This window comes from Copidosoma floridanum, unplaced genomic scaffold (genome assembly GCF_036245765.1).
Source record: "Copidosoma floridanum isolate Cflo_tuat_1 unplaced genomic scaffold, Cflo_Japanese_pri ptg000013l, whole genome shotgun sequence".
Classification (NCBI taxonomy): Eukaryota; Metazoa; Arthropoda; class Insecta; order Hymenoptera; family Encyrtidae; genus Copidosoma; species Copidosoma floridanum.
The window spans coordinates 15,169,959-15,183,774 of record NW_028321890.1 but is presented as its reverse complement, the minus strand read 5'-3'; the positions used below and the strand labels follow the sequence as shown (position 1 = coordinate 15,183,774).

The 13,816-nt window shown below is 35.9% G+C and overlaps 1 protein-coding gene across 1 annotated transcript in view; it reads right to left on the bottom strand.

Moving 5' to 3' along the window:
• Positions 1 to 12,026, bottom strand: part of LOC106637949 (uncharacterized) — a 132,951-nt gene extending 120,925 nt beyond the window's left edge. The window contains exon 1 of the mRNA XM_089591046.1: positions 11,725 to 12,026. The gene's annotated coding sequence lies outside the window, so the exon portion shown is untranslated. The remainder of the gene's footprint in view (positions 1 to 11,724) is intronic.
• Between the last annotated feature and the right edge of the window lie 1,790 nt (positions 12,027 to 13,816).

The window sequence follows — 13,816 nt, the reverse complement described above, 5'->3', positions numbered from 1 at the left end:
CAGCTTAGTTTGAATTAAATAAAGTAGATGATTTTGCAAAGTCACTCAAATATGTTAACATTCCAGAACATTACATTTTTGACAATAAACTTGAAATTTGGAAAAAAAGGAAAGTTACACTTAAAAAAATATTGCTATAGGTAGATTAAACATAGTATCTCCAAAAGATGATGAAGGCTTTTTTTTAAAACTTATTTTAAATAAATTACATGGGGCTACATCGTTTGAAGACGTTAAAAAACATAATGAAATAACATATAAGACTTTCAGGGATACTGCAATTGCAATGGGTTTAAAAGAACATAATTCTGAAATCGACAATAGTTTTAAAGAAGCCATAACAATTATGTTTCCATACCAGTTAAAACAATTTTTTACTTGGTTTTTGATTTCAGAAAACATTCAAGGAGATAAAATAAGGAATGAATATAAGAAATATTTTACGGAAAACTTCGATAATGATAATAATAATTGTGCTCTTCTACATATTAATCAAATTTTGGTATCGGAAGGTAAATCATGTGAGTCTTTTAGTTTACCGACACCAACCATTAGCAACTATATAAATAATTGCAATATTGAGGAAATATCTTTCAGTAAAAAAATGTTCGATGTAATGTACACAAATTTAAATGAAGATCAAAGAAAAATTTTTAAAACTATTTGTGAACAAGATGAAAGAGTATATTTCATATATGGTCCGTGTGGATCCGGAAAAACCTACTTATATAAGACACTCATTTATTACTTTATTTCTAGAGGTAAAAATATTTTGTCAATGGCTTGGACAGGAATTGCATCTGTATTACTACCAAAAGATATGACCAGTCATGGAACTTTTCGTTTACCTCTAGACTTAGGTAATATTAAAAGTGTATTTTTATAATTTAAAAGTGAAAAAAAAAAATTAAGGGAAGTTGATTTAATAATATGGGACGAGGCTTCTATGATTCCGAAAAAAGCTTTAGAAATCGTTGATAGAACGTTGAGAGACTTGTGTAATACAAAACTTTGCTTTGGTGATAAATTAATAGTATTAGGAGGAGATTTTCGACAAATCCTTCCAGTTATAAGAAACGGTAAGAGAACTATAATAATAGAAGAAACTATTAAATCATCATTTTTATGGAACTTCTTCAAAATTTTAAGATGACAAAATAATATCCGTTCTAGTAATAACAAATTTTCAAAATTATTTGTTAAGAATTGGAGAAGGGGGCATAGAAACATTTAACATTCCTAAATCCTGGATTACAGATGATGTCTGTACCAAAATATTTGGTAATTACAGCAACTATTTTGACAATAACGTGATACTAACTTGACATAATGAATATCCTTTTTTTTAAACAATAAGATTTTAAGTAAATTACATGGGTAAACTAAAACTTATTACAGCATCGATACTGCAACATATAAAGGTGTTAATAAATCAGATGATAATATTCATATAAATTTTTCCGTAGAAATGTTAAACAATATTCGTGAAGGCTTGCCACCTCATGAACTTAAATTAAAAATAGGTACAATAGTAATGTTAATTCGAAATTTAAGTATATCAGATGGATTATGTAACGGTACACGATTGCAAATTACTAAATTACTGAAGTATAACGTAGAAGGCGAAATAGTAACGGGAGAAAAAATTGGTAATAAAGTTTCCATTCCAAGAATCACATTAAATACTGGAAATACTTTATCATTACCTTTTATTTTATATAGAAAACAATTCCCATTAGTTGTAGCATTTGCTGTGACTATAAATAAGTCTCAAGGTCAAAGTTTTGATAATGTGGGATTATACCTAACAAAACCTTTATTTTCTCATGGTCAATTATACGTGGCTTTATCAAGATGCAAAAATAAAAATGGAATTTTTGTTCAAGTCGATAGAGAAAACAGTTTAGAGATTGAAAACGTAGTTTGGAAAAAAATTTTTGATTATAATAATGTATCTAATATTCATAACATGATTTAATTATTATTTTTTTATGTATAGGTAAAATTTATTAATTAATAATACATATCATGAATATATGTCGTGTTTATCTATTGTACCAATTTCAGCATTAATTGAAAACAAAATAGAAATGGACGTAAGTCTTCGTGGTTTCATCAGGCTTTATAAGATGACTCATAAAGTGATGCGAAACTTTCATTGTTTATATTAATGATAGTCTAAATTTAACTTAAGCTTATGTACGTAAAAAGAAGAATTGTGTAATAAAGGACTATGTAAGTGATGATGATATAATGATTATGCGCACCAATATATGTGTATATATGATTTGGTTTCAAAATATTTTTAACTCCATATAAACTGGTTTTTAAACGTACTTAGTTGTATGAATAATGATGTTTTGCGCAACAACCCCCTATGAATCAATTTATGACTTTAAATTTCTTCTTGACGATGAAATAAATCATGGCAATAAGACAGTTTTGTTCAAAGATAGGTAAAGACGGTATGATCACGGTCAGGTTCCAAAAAAGTGGTGTGGGGAGGCGGTAGGGGCCATGAAAAAATTCGTGGGGGTCAGTGGGAGGGCCATAGGGAGTAGGTGGGGGAATGTGGGATGTTTTGAGAAAAAATACTATACAATATTTCCATGTGATTTGGTAGGAATGTGGTAATAGACTTTAACACATTGACAGGGCTGGCAAAATGCAACGTTACAAAATGCTAACAAAAAAAGTCAGCCCACCAAAAACTTTATGCTTACAAAGAAACCAAGGGATCCAGTAAATCGAGATACAATTAATTGTATTTAAGTTTAGCTGATTATAGTCTTGTGCAGTAATCTGTAACTATTTGATTAAATATTCAAACATACATTGTTATTATCCCATGAAGCCATACGTGGTTGAGCCCCCTGGCTTGAATAAAGACTTATACCATACTTCTATACTATTCATATAATATTTTGTGGGGGGTCGGTGGGGGGCCATGAAAAATTGTGTGGGGGTCGGTGGGGGGCTGTGGGGGGTTTTGAGAAAAACAACGATATGTCAAAATAAGCAAGAAAATAACGGATTTTCACCTTATTTTGTGGGGGGGCGGTGGGGGGTTTGTGTGGAATGCCCCACTGAGTTAACTATGTAATATAGGAAGATAAATATTTATATAATCATTGTTAGAGGTGAGAACAGTGCAGTATATCAGTAAATTGATGGACGAGAGAATTTTAAGATTCAATGCATAGATTTTTTTTCTTAAATAAATACCTACTAACGTAATTTCTTTATTCTTTAGGCTTTATTGTAATCGAGTACATATAGCTCTGGTACAGTAAGGCACATTTTTACATTATATTAGTTACAATATTACAGTAGTGATTACATGTTACATTATTGGTTACACATTACACATTATTGGAGACACTTTGTAGTTCGTTGGTACGGTGATGATGTCACATAAACCAACCTCGAGAGCGAAGGATCTACGTGGTAGGCCATTTTTGCTACGAGAAGGTCGCCCAACCCTTCACGAGGAGCATTGCGTGGTAAAAAAAAAAGCACATGTGAAAATTCACAGAGGTACTTGCTCGAAGAAGTCGCACTGGCCGGATTCGAACCCCGGTCTCCCGCGTGCCGACCCACATACCAGCCGACCGAGCCACCGCGCAACACTTTGAAACAGCGCCATCAAAAAAATTGTTGGTATTTACTCATTAAGGTAGTTCACTCAAAAAATTGATTTTCATATAGACTTGATTTTTTTTAGTATGTTATAATTAAGAATTCAACAGATATTGTAATATTTTTTTTTAGGTAGCAAGCGGTACTCGTTTTCAAGATATTCAAGTTCAAAGTTGACACTTTTTACACACGAGTATATGGGAAACACACTTAAGAACTGATATTTCATCTAACTATATAAAAAGTATCTCTTCTAGAAATTTAAGAAACTAGTATGTAACAGTTGAGAAAACAAGAATTAAGATGTGATTTTGTTAAATATAGCAATCGGTACTAGATTTAGAGATATTTTAATCTTAATCACGTAGTTTTTTGCTTCGTTATATGAGCCACGCGAGAGAGAGGCTACAGTTGCTAGAGAGCGTTATGCTGACAGATGCGTAGAACTCTGATTTTGTCATCCTGCGCAACAAGTGAACAAAAAAACAGCACAGAGGTTATCAACTAATTCTTGTACGGTTACAAGACAGCATGATCTTTATGCCATTTCTATATATACTCCATATATACTAACCATATTCGAATTTAGGAAAAGAAAACTTTTTAAATGCGTGACTATTGCAAGTAAATACTGTTAGAATTTCAATTTAAAAAAATGACGAAAAGTATAGTTTCCAAAATATACAAGTTATCGAGTTACAATGAATAATTTTTTCCATCTTACGATGTAACGCAATAAATTTTTTCGGTTTAATCTCAAAACGTGTTATGAAAAAATAGATAACAATACATGAAAAAATCCTGGTATAAAATAATGAAATTGGTCTTATTAATCACTGGGAAGTAAAATGATAAAGCTTACACGAAACGACCCCTGTAAACCTCTATTAAAGCAGCTATAACTCCGTGTGTGGAATAAAAGAATGAGGTCATAATAAACCGTAATAAACAGAAAAAAGTTCTAGGACATATCGGTTGGAGTTGTTTCATTAGAGCTTCAGTGAATTGACTTTTTTTTCAGTACGTGATAAATTTTGTGTGCAGTATATGAAGACAGTTTCGACTAAAATAAAAATTAGTTAATTGCCGTCAAGGTATTTCATGATTTTAATTCTTCGTGCGCGTAACTGCATTTTTTTTGCTGCTGGTACGTTACATGCACGTGTACGACAAACTAAAATGAAATTTTCGAATCAAATATAGGGAGAGACTACTAGTTACAGTTGTGCCAATTTTTACTTGAAAGTCCGTATAACTTTGAAAGGGTAATTTTACTTAGCGGGCGATGAATGTTGCTAGATATGGTTATTTGAATATTTCTCTACATGTGAGCACTAAAAATTTGACTTCAAGTACAATCGCTTACAAGCACGAGCTCAATAGAACAAAAAAAATGACACAACTGACGACCCCTGTATGTAACAGTTAGTGCTTTTGGATCGATAGTGAAAGGGTAAAAAATACATGAATACGGTCTCAAATCACTTCTATTGGAACTAATATCTAACAAAATGCAAAATAATTTTCTTTTGATACAATGAATATAAATGTCACAAAAGACAAACAATCTAGGATCATTTAATGGCTTATAAAACCAACTAAGAACAATTTCATAACCAATCAGCCAATGAGAAACAATTATAGTTGTACGTCTTCATGTTACAAATACGTACCGCTATTCAACTACTACTGTTGAATTTATTACCAGAAAAAAAATACTCATTATTTGTGTAAATATCAAAGTGACACATAAGCAGCCTCCTTAGCATGAACTTGAAATATCACAAGAGACGTTGAATCCAATCCTTAGCCCAGTACATGGTAAGAGAAGGTAGCGATTACTAAGCTCTATACTTATTGAAACTTTGAGCAACTTGGCGTGGATGTATATTCACGTGTATAGTCATCCGCGTGTAATGCCAGCTCAGAACTCAAACTTCTGGACTAACTCACTTCTCCAATTCAAATCCGTATGAGAAATTAATTAAGCCGTTACGAAATTCTTGACAATTAATTCATGGTTGAGCGATACACGTGCATATGCATATCTATAGTATACGAGGAATTCTACAAAGAAGTTTGGTAATGGTTTGGATTTTTTTTTTAATAGGATAGACTTTTGTACAAGCCCTGAATTTTTTTATTGGATCTGGAATTGAGGAAGGAAAAAATTAAATTCAAGATTTGTGATTCACTTATGAGAACTTTTTCAGTGTTTTTTGAACCAATGACAACGGCAACCAAATTTGAATTTTTTCGAATTTAAAGTTGATTTGCTTGTTCGAATTACTTCTTTGATATATTCTTAATATAATAATAATCTTATCAATAATTTAAACGTAAAATCCTTTAGAAGAAAATATGATTACTTGTGATAACTGGTAATTTTTCAAACTTTGCCATTGATTAAAAATACTTCCTTTTACAAAATAATTTTAAAGTTTTAATCCAAAACAGAGTGAAACTGTTTCATTCGCTCCTTCATTAGTTATTCGTCTTAAAAGAAAAAACTACGAAAAACTGTATGTAAAAATGAACTAAATGAAAATATAAATATATTACTATAAACGTAGTCCCACGGTGTAAGATATAACAGGTGATCCCATTGTCTATATTACTTACTGTGAACTTTTATGAACATTTTGTGTCACTCACGCTTTCTTGCACCAGGTGTCACATAGAAAACGAACCCTGAGCAGACGTAGGAAGTAGTAGTATAATTATATATGGTGGGGAATTTGGGCGTATAGGCTGTTTCTACTAGAAATATATATGTTGTATGCCCTGCTCATTTATCGAACGAGCCTTCACACTTGAGTGGAACTGGACAGGGTACCCCGTCCACGCTTCCAGAGTCTTAACAACGGATTTAGGCGAACTACAGTAATGCCCTTTGAGTTTGAGCTTTGAGCGCAATTCCGAAATTGCGCCCCCACTGGGCACTTTGAGAACGATATCGTTGTTTAGAAAAGGACAGTACTATGAATTGATTGTAGATATATGCTTGTAGAGAAGCGACATTTAAGGGTTGACCACCTGGTGAATGGAGCCGGAAGCTCGATTTCATCATAATTGCCTTTTCTAATCACGACCAATCGTTCTCAAAGTGCCCAGTGGGGGCGCGATTTCGGTATTGCGCTCAAAGCGAATAACCTCAAAAAAACCTCGTTTATTGTAAAAATTCAGTTCTCACTTGTGTCCTCGTACCAGTATCAGCAGCTCTATCAACATTTTATTTAGCATACATTCCTTTTTTTCTCTTCTTTGATTAACGTTCTTTCAACACATATTATTCGCAAATTGATCGATTCTATACGTATACCCGCGAATGAATCTCTATCACATGAACCCTATGTACATGATCGCAATTGGAGAGAGAGAGAGAGAACCAATAGTTAAAGGTATAGCGGTTGATCGGGCCAACGGTTGCTTGTGTTGCAGCACCTACTTCCCGTGCGTTATATGGTTTTGATGTTGAGACGCGGTGCGTAATACGCACGGCAAAGGGGAAATGGGGAAAGGTCCTTTGTGCCGGACCGTTGTATATGGAAAAGTGTCCGTGTATATGCGCACCCGTGAAAAAAAAAGAAGGACAGGAGGAGTAAGGCGAGGTCTTGTAAATTGAAAAGCAGCGACCCCGCGTTTTGGCGACGTATACAAACGTACGCGCATTGTCCTCTTTTCCCGATAGCCATGGCCCATTGTTCTTTTCTGTGTACCTATACGTACGAGAGAAGCGTATAACAGGCGTAATCCGATTTAAAAGGGTGTTAGAAACGAAAAAATGTAGAGAAACGCGAGAGACTTCGGATGGAAAAACGGTGCTCTACGTGTGATGCCTATACACCTGAGTAATTGTATATACACGTGATTTTAAGCGTTCGTGCATATACGATATACATTATACTTTTTTGCACAATAACTTAGTTTATGTGATCGGTGTATCTTTTTTGTTTCCACGACAAAGGAATGTATATATTGCGAATCACACAGCTTTGGAACGAAAAATCGGGCATTTTTCAATCGTCCAAAATATTGATTTTGAATACAAATAGGAATGGTCACGTATTTAGCGTATTTCAATACTGAAATACCGATTTTTAACATTTAAAAATTTTTCTTGTGCATTCATTTTCATACATAGTATTTTAAATACATTAATTAAGTATACGTGACTTGAGTAGTAAATCAGCACGTCTCACGCAGTATGACCAGGCGCTATATTGTAGGAGAAACCTTGCAAAAGCATTAAGTTCATACTTTTGATGAAAAAGAAAAATTCGTTCATCGTCGCTATGTAAGTAATGAAACCGATTTTATACCAATTTTAATAGATCATATACAGCTATCACATTTAAAATTATTAGAAAGGCAATCGACAGAAGAAACTGTAAATTATTTATCAAAAGGAAGAAAATACCAAGTTATGCACAAGAAAAGTTGAATTACTTCGTTATCGATTTTCACAAAATCTAAGTCATCAACATGTTACTTTCCTAGTAAAATCATCAAAAAAGAGCTGTAAGTAAATACCCTACTTCTGGGGTTTTTCACTTTTAATTACGAATCATTCTCATATCAAGTTCCACAATAGAGTATCATTTCCTATCACGTCAGCACTTGGTAAAACAAAAAACAAACAATGATGAAGACACCTTGTACAGTATATCTTAAAGTAGCACTTCACAATTTATTACTTTAGTAAAGTTTAATAAATTTTTTTTCCTTTACTTTTACATTTAGTGTATTGAGATATGCCACAACGCTTACATTGCAAAGCGAAGCCACTGGAGTCCAAGTCCGTCAAATTCCAATTTTCCACCTAAGCCAACGAACCATGATGAATATGTCACCGAAAAAATAACAAATTGTCACCCACGCGATTGGAATCATTTATAATCAAAAAAAAGAAAAAGTATCCTTAATTCAAGAAAAACCAGCCCCACATCATCCAAAACGAAATAATCAAGCTTGTGATTGTACATACATGTGAGCGGACTCATTTTTCATCGTTCTGTCGTGCAGCACGCCAAGTGTCGGGCGGACAGATAGCTATGGGGTGGGGGTGGGAAAGAAGACAAAGGAGGTGCCAAACGAAAGCCGTAAATTCATTTCTCTCGTCCAATATTCGGGTGAAGGATCGCACACCCCGTCGAGTTGCAGGGAAGTAAGCAAGCACACATGAGGGGGATGGGAAAAAAAGCTCCCTCATCTCAGGCTTCTTCTCGTTTTCTCCCTTTCCCTTCCGATTTGTATTCCGCTGGCGCGAACGGCAGCTTCCTCCCCGAGTGCACGTGTATATACATATATACATTGTAGGGATACTACTCTTGTGATTGCTGCGCGGAGCTGGAATGACCCCAATTGAACGGACAGAAAAACACGTGTACGCCCTTGTTGTGCACCTATTTGTATGCCTTTTGTAGTATGTACGGCATACCTATACGAGTAACACCCGCGCGTTCTTATTGCTCGTATAGTAGGAGCGTGTACGTGCAAACACACATTTGCAGATGGGGAAATAAACCAAGTCACGGCTATTTCGCGCGGGTTTTCGTCTCGATCTTTGAAAAATCGTGAGTTATAGAGAAAACATAAAAAAAAAAACTAAAAACTTTCAGATTCTAAAATTTGATGATTTTTTGGTCGTCATAAGTACGAGCTTAATTTTAAAATTTTTCTCAAAAAAACGAGATAATTTAAATTGAATTTTATCTTTTGACACAACCAACAATTGTTTAACGCGATTTATCCTCTGCGTATTTTTAGAAAAAGCGCAACCATACATTGAGGGCGTGAAAAAAAAAAAAAATTTTCCTTACCTCGGGCATTTTTGAGGGTCGAGTGAGCCATTGGTATAGGAAAAACAGTATTCGGCACACAAGTTCCATTTTTATAGAATTACTTTGATATAGAATAAAAAATTTTTACTTTTGGAGAGAAAAAAAACAAATAATTTTTCAAAGATTTCGACGTGTACAGTCTGCGGGGCGTCTCCACCTCTTTACCGCCATGTATTTATTTGTATGCCTCGCATGTACATGTATATGTACATACACATGTACATATATATTATATGCGCGCAACTCGCGGCCGTTACCATAGCGCGTCCGTGAATAACCGTCCATTATTTCGAATCACCGTGAATCACCCCTCCCCCCCTATATCTTTTGTGCTCCTGTTCCGGGTTCCTACGTACATCGCGGTGTATAGGTACCCATGCGTGTACACTTTACCGTTGGGCTGTTTGTCGAGAGATAGAGAGAAAGGGAGCGACTGGTATTAACCCAGTACCTATATATGCATATAACACACTCACACACTGCGTATATATGTACACGCAATTCGTTAGCTGCGCGTGGGCGGCCTCGTTTACTTAACAGCCTCTGCAGCAGCTACACCTCCCAATCGGGCGGGTAAACGTTATGCGCTATATATCTGTGTTTGACAACTTTTTTTTCTTTCCTGTTCGTTCTCATTGGGGGCGTCAAAATAAAAAAAAATTAAAAAAAAGAACGGACAAAATGTTGTTTTATTTTCCTATCACTGTACGGAATCGAGGGTGATTTCATACACCGCGTGCCGCGATGGTTAATGATGCAGACCGATGGCGCGCGAGCCGACTGCTGTACATATATATGTATATAGCACTGCATATATATATATGGCGAGAAAGTTGCAGGGGTACCGATATTACGCTCGCGGAATCGTAATGGCCCGTACTTACATGCGTGCACATTGTACTTGCATATAATGCATAGGCACATGCACTGGGTACGTTCTAAATTCTCGGACGCTTATACATGTAGGGGACATTTTTTCGACTTCGTGGTGTATACGCCTTGAATTTTTCGTTTACACACGGGCGTCGTTGATATGTAACCAAGTGTGTTTTTCATTAGCGTAAAAGCATCGACGGGACTTTCACATTCTTGGCAGCGGTGATAATTCGATGCATGCGCTTGGCCTTTTTTTTGCATCACGCGTAAGTATATATTAGGTGCAATCTCGATTCAATTTTGTGTATACATTGGAGTGCTCGGACTTTTGGCTTTTTTTTTTTTTTTTAAACATGTTTATTGCTTTGATGAATTTTAAAATATTATATGGGCATTGATTTTACTGGATCACTTGATTTTATGTAAAATGATGTACATGTCATAAGTACAAGGATCCATCGTATCCAACATAAGTACCGCTATGATTTCTTTTTTCTTTTAAACTGCTGAATCTAAAGTTACTCCTCTATTACGCTACCATAATTTACTCCTTGATTATAAGAAAAACTCCTAATATTAGATCTACATTTTGGAATATAAAATCATTGTCGATTTTATTAAAAAAAAAAAAAAAAGTTATGACGCGATGGAGAAATTCGAACTACAAATTTATATTTAACAACTGAAAAATACACTAAATAAAATAAATAAACAAAATGCACAAGAATGGCACTATGCAGTACGTGTATGTAGTGCCATTCTTGTGCAGTTTATTTTATTTTTTTATTTAGTTTGCAGTTGTACGTGATTTCGTATGGATGAACTTTGCTGGCAAAATAACGCTTTCTTCTTAATTCGGATTTAAAAAATTTTCAGTTCAGTGGTCAGTTATAAATTACCCTTGAACATATAAATATTCCAACAAACACAAAACACTCAACGTGGGCAAATATAAAAAAAAAATGTATTTATCCGTAAATCGCATCAAAATTTCTACTTATGTAATGCAATAATATCTTTATGAAGTTTATGAGGGCAGCGCGCGGCGCACATTCACTTTTCAGAGCCGGCCGCTCTTTATTCTCACGAGCGCAACTTGGAAAACGTGACAATACCGCGTTCTCTTTTTCCCAGTCCAACATTACAGTACATAGGCCGGGCGTCGAGTAAGCGAAAATCTCGAAAGCTATTTAGTGTCAGGAATGCGCGTTTCGAATTTCCATTCGAGGCAAAAGGGGGAATCCCCGAAATGCTTACTTCGAACTGGAAACCCATCAATAATCGCGCGCCAGTTTGCCAACGACGAGCGTTCGAAATGGAAAAAAAAAATTCAAAACGAGCGCATCGTTAAAGCAAAGACACTTACCTGAGATTCGAAAGTTCGCGGAAGAGTGTGCCAGGCGCACCGGAACTCGCGGACACGTACACAGCAGCGGTAGTTTCCCGCTTTCCCGAATAGAACACGGACGCACACTCTCCCTTGTTCACTGAACTTGCAAAAAAAAAAAAAAACCACCACCACCAACAGCAACAACAACGAACCAAAATCGCACAAAAATCAAAGGAAAAGAAAAAAAAAAATCAGCACTTGTCGAGAGTACGGATGAAGTTTGGAAAAGCGCGTTAAAACCGGCCAACGGTACGGCAAAGCGGTATAACGGGGCGAGGAGAACAGTTCGCGCGAAACGACGGCCGTGCACTGGCCGACCTGTTTCCCGCGAGGCGCCCACCGACATCGGGCGCACCGAGCACGCCTCACGAGAGGGACGAAGAGCGGCAAGGATCGCTCGCGCGCGCGCCCGTTTCTGACCCCCTTTACTCACGTACGTATACATATATAAGCGCCGGTCTTCTATACGTTCAAACGCGTACGTGGGTGTACGTTTCGGAATCTCTGAAAAATTCAATGCCTTTTTGGGTGATCATTTTTAGGGATCAACACTGTTTGTGTCTTCGGCTTGGTACTTATCTTTTGTCGTCATGAAAATAAGCTATAATAAATTTTAATTGTTTGCTTGGGAAGCTTGAATTGAGCTTCAACCCTCACAAAACCATCCTGCAAAATATGCCGCAGGAACCTAATAGGCAAACCTGCAGTAATCCTTGCAGAGTTATTGCACCCATTTTCTGCAGGATCCTCCTGCAGCTTTACCTGCAGGAACTCCTAAAGACTGGGCTGTCTTGAATTTTCAAGAAGAAAAAGTGTCCAGATCCTATTTATTGAGGGTTACCAGCCATAATTGGCAGTATCATTAATAAAATTTGAGACAGCCCAGTCTTCAGGAGTTCCTGCAGATAAAGCTGCAGGAGGATCCTGCAGGAAATGGGCGCAATAACTCTGTAAGGAATACTGCAGGATTTCCTGTAGCATATTCTGCAGGATGGTTTCGTGAGGGAATTTGAGCGCTGGTTGAGTCAAAAAAGTGAATCAGGACGAAATTCACCTTTTTTTATCCCTTGCACGTTCAATGCAACCCTCGGAATATTTATTTCCATGGAAACATTTGCTGGCACTTTTTTTCAGTTTCTGTTTAAAAAATACTAAAATCACTTCAATCTAAATATCTATTTACTTTAATATATGTCGCATATGAACAGATGGATGTCCTTATTGTAAGCCCTGATCAAGTTAAAAATATTAAATTTGAATTCCAAAGGATTCAATTCCGTCCACTATCAAGATTAGCCCGTGATTAACGTCCTGGTAACTTTTTGGAGCAAACTATTACAGTGTTTAAAAAAGTACTTAATTGCTTTTGATTACATTTCAATTAGACATTATAGCTCAATTTACAAAAAAAAATCACAAACATTATTTCAAGCGAACTTTCACCCTTCAAGTGCCACCATTGTTTTTTATGCAGCTTTTTCCAGAATGGTAAAAGAAGGAGTTGCCACAAAATCATAATCTACATGCCAAATCAAAAAGAACGAGCTTTGAGCAACGAAACCAGTAAAGAATTTTTTCAAAAAAAAAAAAAAAGCGAAAGTTTGGTTTTTAGGGGATTTTGACGTGTATATAGGTACGTGTATACCTATTCATGAACGTTCTTTTTTCTTCCTTCTTTCTCTCGTTCTTTGCACATTGGCCAACGAGCTAAAAACGTGTCCAGCTCTCGTCCCTCAAATTGTGTACCCGAAGCCCCAAACCCTCCCTCGTTTCATCCTTATCCCTCGGTTCAGCTTTTTGACGATGATTTCGTAGAAAAGCATTTGCGATTTCTTTTTTCCTTTTCTTTCTGGGATGAAGATTTCCCCCCTAAGCTCTGACTGACAGGAGTATTCGTCTTTTACTACAGGGTCGCCGAGTTTGAAGAGTACATTGTTACTTTTAATTTCAGTTAACCAGGCGGAACAGTAAAAATAGGCAGGGATGTTACACAGACATCCTTGAGAAAAGATCAGATAAAAACTGAAGATCACAGTAGCAAACGCTATACCTGAGTTTTCTTTACCCA